Source organism: Psammomys obesus, unplaced genomic scaffold, assembly GCF_907164565.1.
Source record: "Psammomys obesus unplaced genomic scaffold, mPsaObe1.curated_primary_1811, whole genome shotgun sequence".
NCBI lineage: Eukaryota > Metazoa > Chordata > Mammalia > Rodentia > Muridae > Psammomys > Psammomys obesus.
The window spans coordinates 7,404,939-7,412,667 of NW_026596234.1; the positions used below are offsets into that span (position 1 = coordinate 7,404,939).

General features: G+C 42.3%; 1 pseudogene; it reads right to left on the reverse strand.

Annotated features, from left to right (window-relative positions):
- Positions 1–1,840: 1,840 nt before the first annotated feature.
- On the reverse strand, positions 1,841–2,039 carry LOC129668339 (small nucleolar RNA U3; annotated as a pseudogene).
- Positions 2,040–7,729: the final 5,690 nt, after the last annotated feature.

Consider the following 7,729-nt stretch of genomic DNA (forward strand, 5'->3'; position numbering starts at 1 on the left):
TAGAACGCAGAGATGTAGCATCATGACTGTCCCTCCTGCAAACATACAAGCATGAGTGTATTCCCTCATGTTCATGCCTGCGTGTCACAGACACAGAGGGCTTTAATTTTCTTCTATCACCTTGCCTAGTCATGGAATCTCAACATCCCTCGGAGATTTGGTTTTCATGGTCATGGTTCTTGGTCTTTAATTCTGTTCTGCTAGCCTCAGGTATTTATTGAAAGAATACAGACAGTGATTATGAAAGACACAAAATCCAGGAGATAGTTCTGAGCACAAATTCCAAGCACATACTTGGAATCTCTGTCTCATCACAACCCCCACCCCCAGCAGGCTATGTTCTGGGCCACTGCCCCTCTCAGAAGAAGCCCCTCTTCCCACTCTCTCTAGCCTACCCCAACCCTTTTCTGACATGTCTGCTTTTCCACACTTATCACACGTGGAGCCATTTCGCACACTTGTTCCTTACTCACTCTCTCATTCCTATAATCAGAAGGTTGAATTTCTCACAGAATCATTTGTAAATTCTGTGAATTATGATGCCGAGGCTCAAAGTCAGTCGCTTACCAAGGGGAATGAAGGTCATGGAAGATCCAGAAACCAAAATCGACTCTATCTGAATCAGGGCTTAGATTTTTCACGTTTGAGTCACAAAAGATACAAATGCTTTCCCTGCATGGCTAGACCTCTAATAGATGGCAAAGAAGCAAGATTTGAAAGATCATGTATCCAAGTTCTGTATTATTTTGTAATTTCTCAGTGTTCCTTTAAATGAGTAAATGACTGTATCAGTAGTAGATGATAGATAGATAGATAGATAGATAGATAGATAGATAGATAGATGATTAAACAAATTGATTGATTGATTGATTGATTGATTGATTGATAGAAGATAAATAGGTACTAGGTAGATAAATGTGTGGATGAGTGGATCATAGTAGAGTGATGAATAGACATAATAGAACAGGTATGTAGATAAATGTATGACAGAATCATAATAGACAAATGTATGGATACATAGTTATACAAATGGGTAAGTAGGTAATATATGAATAGACATAAGGATTATTGATAGCAAAATTTAGGTAATAGGTAAGTAAATAGATAATAGACATGGGATCTGAATAGATAAATGGATGGTTCCCTGGATAGATTGAAGATATATAAGAGATAGGTGAATAGGTAGATATAGTGACAGACATGACAATCTATTTCTGGTTTGTTTACCAGCTTCACCACCTGCCCATATGAATAAATGACCTTCAATTGTTATCAGGTTTCGAACGCCATTACAAGGGCCTATCACCTGTTCTCAGATCCAGTCAGAAGCATTTAGTCCATGTAATTATTTTTCTTTTTATTTATTTACTTTTAATTAATTTATTTATTCACTTTACACCCTGGATCTTGGCCCCCTTGCTTCTCTCCTCTCAGTCCTACCCTCCCTCCTTCTTCCCTCATCCTTCCTTCCTGATTACTCAGAAAAGGGGAGCCCCACACACCCACCCCAGTTCATCAAGCTGCATCAGGACAGAGCTCATCCTCTTCCCCCAAGACCTGGTGAGGCAGCGCACCAGGGGAGAGTGATCAAAAAGCTGGCAATAAGAGTCCATGTTAGAGTCAGCTCCCACTCCCCTAACGAGAGTACCCACATTAACCCTAAGCTGTTCATCTTCTACATCTACATCTAGGAAGCCTAGATCCAGTGGTCGGTCCTTGATTGGCGCATGTAACTAATAAGCAATTCGGGATAACAAATTAATGCTGGTGCTCTCCTATTATGGTAAAGGAGAAAGATCAGGGGTTTCTTTTTAATTTTTAAAACTTTACCACGTGGAAAGCCACTCAGATTGCATTCTCCCCCTCTAACTTCCTCAGCAGGAGAGCATGACCAGCAGTGGTAAAAGGCAGTTGCCATAAAGCACCGAAAGCCAAGTTCCCATGCAGGCGATGTTCTCATGGTTCCTGGTATTCTACATGGACAGAAACACTACTTAGTTTTCAACAACTATAGAGATGATCTCTGAAGGTACAATTCCCTAAGCTAACAGCTAAACAAAAGAAGGTTCTGCACTCATATGAATGAGCTAAGAGTGAATGGGTGCTCAATAAAGTCTTATAAAAGAGCACATCCCATCAGGTACCTTGATTATAGCTTCTCAAGTCATTCTTGCTCCTAGACATGCTGAAATCATCTACTTATGTTTGTCTCAGTGGCTACATTTGTAATAAGTGGTCATGCGACGATAGAAAATAACACAAATCTATTTGGGGACTCTGGAGTATTAAAATGAAGTAGGAACATACATATATTCTACATATGCGTATTCTATATGCTAATACATAATCAGAAAATATGTGGCACTAGAGTTTAAAGTGAAAAAATTTAAATAATTTAAGGGCATAGCAACATGATGGCACATTCATAATATGGATTATTGTATCTTAACACTGAGTAAGAGGAATGGCCATAGCAATGAACTAATTTTTTGATTATTCCTGAATGTGACTCACAGAGGCCAGAAAAGGGTGTCAGATCCTCTGGAGCTGGAGTTGGAGACGGTTAAGGTACCTGGCACGGATGCTGGGAACCAAAGTACAGTCCTCTGGCAGAGCCACAAGGACTCTTCACCACTAAGCTATCTCTCCTGTCCCATTAATTACTTTTTAAAGATATTCTACTACTGTAGGTCATTTTTTTGTTGAGAAAAATATTTATTTATATTGAACATGAAAAAGTCTCTGGTTTGTTTTATAAGATACCATCTACTAATATTGGTTACCTAGCTGGAGTTGAACAGAAGAGTATTTTTCTTTTTTTTAAGTTTTATTAATTACACTTTATTCATTTTGTATCCCCCCATAAGCCCCTCTCTCCTCCCCTCCCGGTCCCATCCTCCCCTCCTTTCTGCATCCATGCCCCTCCCCAAGTCCACTAATAGGGGAGGTCCTCCTCTCCTTCTTTCTGATCTTAGTCTATCAGTTCTCATCAGAAGTGGCTGCATTGTCAGGGTTCTAGGTTATCTCCACGGATAGTCCTTGGTTGGAGTATGAGTCTCTGGGAAGTTCCCTGTGTTCAAATTTTCTTGTTCTGTTGCTCTCCTTGTGTAGTTCCTGTCCTCTCCAGCTCTTACTATTTCCCACTTCTTACATAAAATTCCATTCACTCTACCAGACAGTTGGCCATCAGGCTTAGCATCTGCTTTGACAGGCTGCACCGCAGAGGCTTTCAGAGGCCCTCTGTTGCAGGTTCCAAGATTGTTTCCTGTTTTCTTCTTCTGGCTTTCAGAGGCTCTCTGTAGCAGGTTCCTAGGTTGTTTCCTGTTTTCTTTTTCTTCTGATGTCCATCCTCTTTGCCTTTCAGGATGGGGATTGAGCATTTTTAGTTAGGGTCCTCTCTTTTGCGTAGTTTGTTTAGCTGTACAGATTTTAGTGGGTTTATTCTATGTTGTATGTTTATATGAGTGAGTATATACCGTGTGTGTCTTTTTGCTTCTGGGACAACTCACTCAGGATGATCCTTTCCAGGTCTCACCATTTACCTGCAAATTTCATGATTTCCTTATTTTTCATTGCTGAATAATACTCCATTGTATAGATGTACCACAGTTTCTGCATCCATTCTTCAGTTGAGGGGCATCTGGGCTGTTTCCAGCTTCTGGCTATTACAAATCAGCTACAAACATGGTTGAGCAAATGTCCTTTTTGTGTACTTGTGCCTCTTTTGGGTATATGCCTAGGAGTGGTATGGCTGGATCTTGAGGAAGCACTATTCCTAGTTGTCTGAGAAAGCTCCAGATTGATTTCCAGAGTGGTTGTACAAGTTTACATTCCCACCAGCAGTGGAGAAGGGTTCCCCTTTCTCCACAACCTCTCCAGCATGTGTTGTCCCTTGAGTTTTTCATCTTGGCCATTCTGATGGGTGTAAGGTGAAATCTCAGGGTTGTTTTGATTTGCATTTCCCTAATGGCTAATGAGGTTGAGCATTTCTTTAAGTGCTTCTCTGCCATTCGATATTCCTTTACAGAGAATTTTCTCTTTAGCTCTGTTCCCCATTTTTTAAGTGGATTACTTGGTTTGCTGCTTTTCAGCAGAGGAGTATTTTTCATCCATTCATCAGTCATTAATGCGATAGATAACTATGAAGTATCTATAACTGCCGTCAGAGTTTTAGATATCAAAGGTGGCTTTAGTTAAGTTTCTTCAGAATACAGATAATTGAATGAAGAAGTAAACCAGATCCTTTGAGCTGTAGAGACTACAAACTAGGGCAATAGAATAAAATGTGGTCTGAGACTAGGTGACATCAGCCGTCAAACTTGGGTTCCTGTTATTCTACTTCGGGCAGCATTAAGGAAACTTGTGTATGAAATTCCAACAAGTATGCCATGCAGCTTTAGCATGAGATTGTTGAAAACGATCTAGGTTTGCAAGGATATGAGCATACTCCACAGCAAAGGCAGGATGCCCGTCTAAGCAAGTGCTGTCCACAACCAGAGAGGTTGCATGCAGGGAGCAAGCACATACCTTTGCTTTGAAGTGGAAGCCATCTGAAGGGTGTTGCATGACAGGCCAGGCATGGCACTACAGTTTCTTCTCATCTTGATGGGTCAGCAAGCGTTCTGGCTCTCCATGGTTAGAATCCTCAAGCCTGGCTCAGTAACCCACTTCTGCCAGCCATGCCTTCTACCCCTAAAGGCCCCACACCTACTCAAAGGCCATCACCAGCTGGGGACCAAGTGTTCAGACATAAGCCTGGAAGGAACACTGCACGTTCAAACCATAATACAGGCAGCCAATTTGCAGGTTCATTCAGTATGTGGGCTGTGGAGGTGGGAACTGTCTTTTCCTAACCATTCCATGCTTACAAGCTAGAAAGGACACACAACGACATCTTAGATGATTCTTCCCAAATGTCTTTTCTTGGTCTACAAATTAAGCCCTTCAGCTTTCAATTTATCACCCCCAGCTCATCACCCAAATGTAGGCATGCGATTCATGACACTGGTTGTAAGGAAGTTCTGACACGGAACCAGAAAAAGTCCTCAAGATCATCATGGGGCTTAGTGCTACAACAGAGGAAAGCAAGAACTCCATAAACCAAACACGTGAAAGGGTAAAGTGGCTCAATCCAGACCAAATAGGTTCACATCTTGGCTGAATAATTATATGACCTTGGGCAAGGTATGAGGGACCAGAGTGTGGCTCAGTTTCCTCATAGGCCAAACAGGAAGCTGTTGATTCAGACAAAATCAATAGCCATTAAACGCCATGCTGGCCTAGGACTCACAATGAAGAGCAACTACAAAGAGCTCTGGCCTTCAAGGATCTTCTAATATAGCGGCCATCACACTACTGACCTTCTCAGTTGCTATGAAAATAAAGCTATGAATATTCACAGAGTGCTTTCATCGGTGTATAGCATGTAGTTGTGATGATTTGAATAACAATAAACTTTTATTGTCACTGTCATGTATACACATACATGTTTATATATAAAAACCTCCACATCCTGGACTGCACCGTATAAGGAGGGAATGAATGATTCATGTAAAGTACTAGGGACATACCGATGTCATTTCATAGGCTGTATCTATCGTGATTATTACTATTGTTAGTGAAGTGGCATGCCAAAGCCCCAGAGCAAGACATTAGCAGACTTGAGCTACAAATTACCACCATGTGGCTTCTCCCTTTTGCATACCCAAAGAGCTACTCCATAACTGTTTGATTTGCTGAGCATTCCCTCTTTTCAGCCTTGAGATGGGCAGCCACATTCTTTCCAAGTCCTGGATAGATTTCTTTCTCCAGGGTCTCAGCTCCAAAACCCACCAAGGACATTAATTCTGACCCAGGACACAAACATGCTAGATGCCAGGTGATACTATTTGCAACATCTTACAGCTGCATTCATGTAATTATTGTCCATCTAAATGAGTATTTATTAAGTATTATGTAACTATGTCCACTGGGTCAACCACCAAGCAAGGTCCTCATGAAAGTGGGACTATCAACCTTCCCTGTGGAAGAGGCTCATGGAATTGATGAGGCTCACGTAGCCTGCATGGATCCCTCATGAAGCTCTTTCTTCTCTGAGATAATATTGGAAAGAAATGCATGCATTTCACTTCACTCAAGTGAAATTCTAGCCCAGATTATATTTCTGTCACGTAGATTCTCATGAGTTGTCCATGCCGGGATTAGGATTCTTCAGGGCTCTGACTGTTCGTAAGGGGAACACCCAGTGGTTTAGCTACCAGTGCTGGTTAACGTCAACTTGACATAACCTAAACTGACAAGAAACAAGAGATCTGAGGAGTTATCTAGATCAGGTTGGCCTGTTGACATGTCTGAGGAGGGTTGTCTTGATTGCTATGTGGGAAGAAGACCCAGCCCACTGTGGGCAGTACCATTCCCTGGGAAGGGGGAGTCCTGAACTATATAAGCAAGGAAAGAGCCTGAGTACAGACAAGCAAATAAACAAGGAGGCCTGCATACATTTCTTCTTTCTTCTTTTGACTGTAGATGTCACACTTCCATTTACTGTCTTGACTTCCCCGGCCTGTAGCCTGGAATTGCTAATAAACCCTTCATTCCCTATGTTGCTCTTTGTCGGGGGTATTCGTCACAGCAACAGAAATGCAACTAAAACAGCACCTTAAGAAAAAGCAGACATTCCTCTGTTTATCCCCAGGAAGCACCTTACAGGCATGACCTCCCACGACTAAGCAAAGCCCTCTCTACCGCCCTGTGCTTTCCTCCTGGCTGCCCATAGTTATAGCACTGGCCACACTTGCAAGAGCTTTAATGTTTGTCTATAAACTTGCTTTTGTTTTATTTCCCTGGAAAATATATGTAGGTCACGGCAAAGAAAAGTTTTGCCTATTGACAGGTGGGTCATCAGCTTGTGGCCCCTGGAAGGTATGCCACACTCTGTCCTGGACAAATCCCCCAGTCAATGTCTATGGAGGTCAGCCCAGCAACCCCTGCCACAATACAGAAGCCCCTCAAGAGTAGTGTACTAAGGGCTCAAGAGATCGCTCAGGCAGTAAGGTGTTTGCCAAGCAAACATGAAAACCTGAGTTTGACTCACCAAAACCCACCAAAAAAGCACATGTTTGTAGTCCTAGTCTGGAGAGACAGAGACAAGGGAAGCTGTAGATGCTGCTGGCCAGTCAGCGTGATTAACAAATCCCAGATTCAATGAGAGACCTTGTTCAGTGGATACTACTGAAGGAAGACATCTGACATTGGCCTCTGGCATCCACAAATGCACAATACACAAACCCATGAGCACACACACCTACACACGTGTACTCGTCACAAACATGTATGCACAAGCAAACAGCAGCCTGCCAAGTGCAAGAGGAGAGGCAGAAAAGGCCATTTATGGAGTGATTCAGTCCAAGTGAGATGTCCCAACAGGCAAATGCAGAGAGGAAGACAACCACCCACGTAGTGCTTGTTTGGCTGGAGGTGAGGGCAGGTACGGATCACCAATAGACCAAAAAGATCTTGAGTATAAAGGAAATGATCTAAGGGTGAAGTCTGGCAATAACTGCACAGGCCTATAGATTTACCACTAAGACTGAGTTTGACAGTGTGTGTGGATCATACTTCAGTGGGAAGGAAGCAGATTCTTCAGAGCAAACTGCCCTATCATTTACTGTATTGTTGCAGCAAGTTCTGTGAATGGAAAGCCCACAATTCTTTAAAAGCATAAAATAAG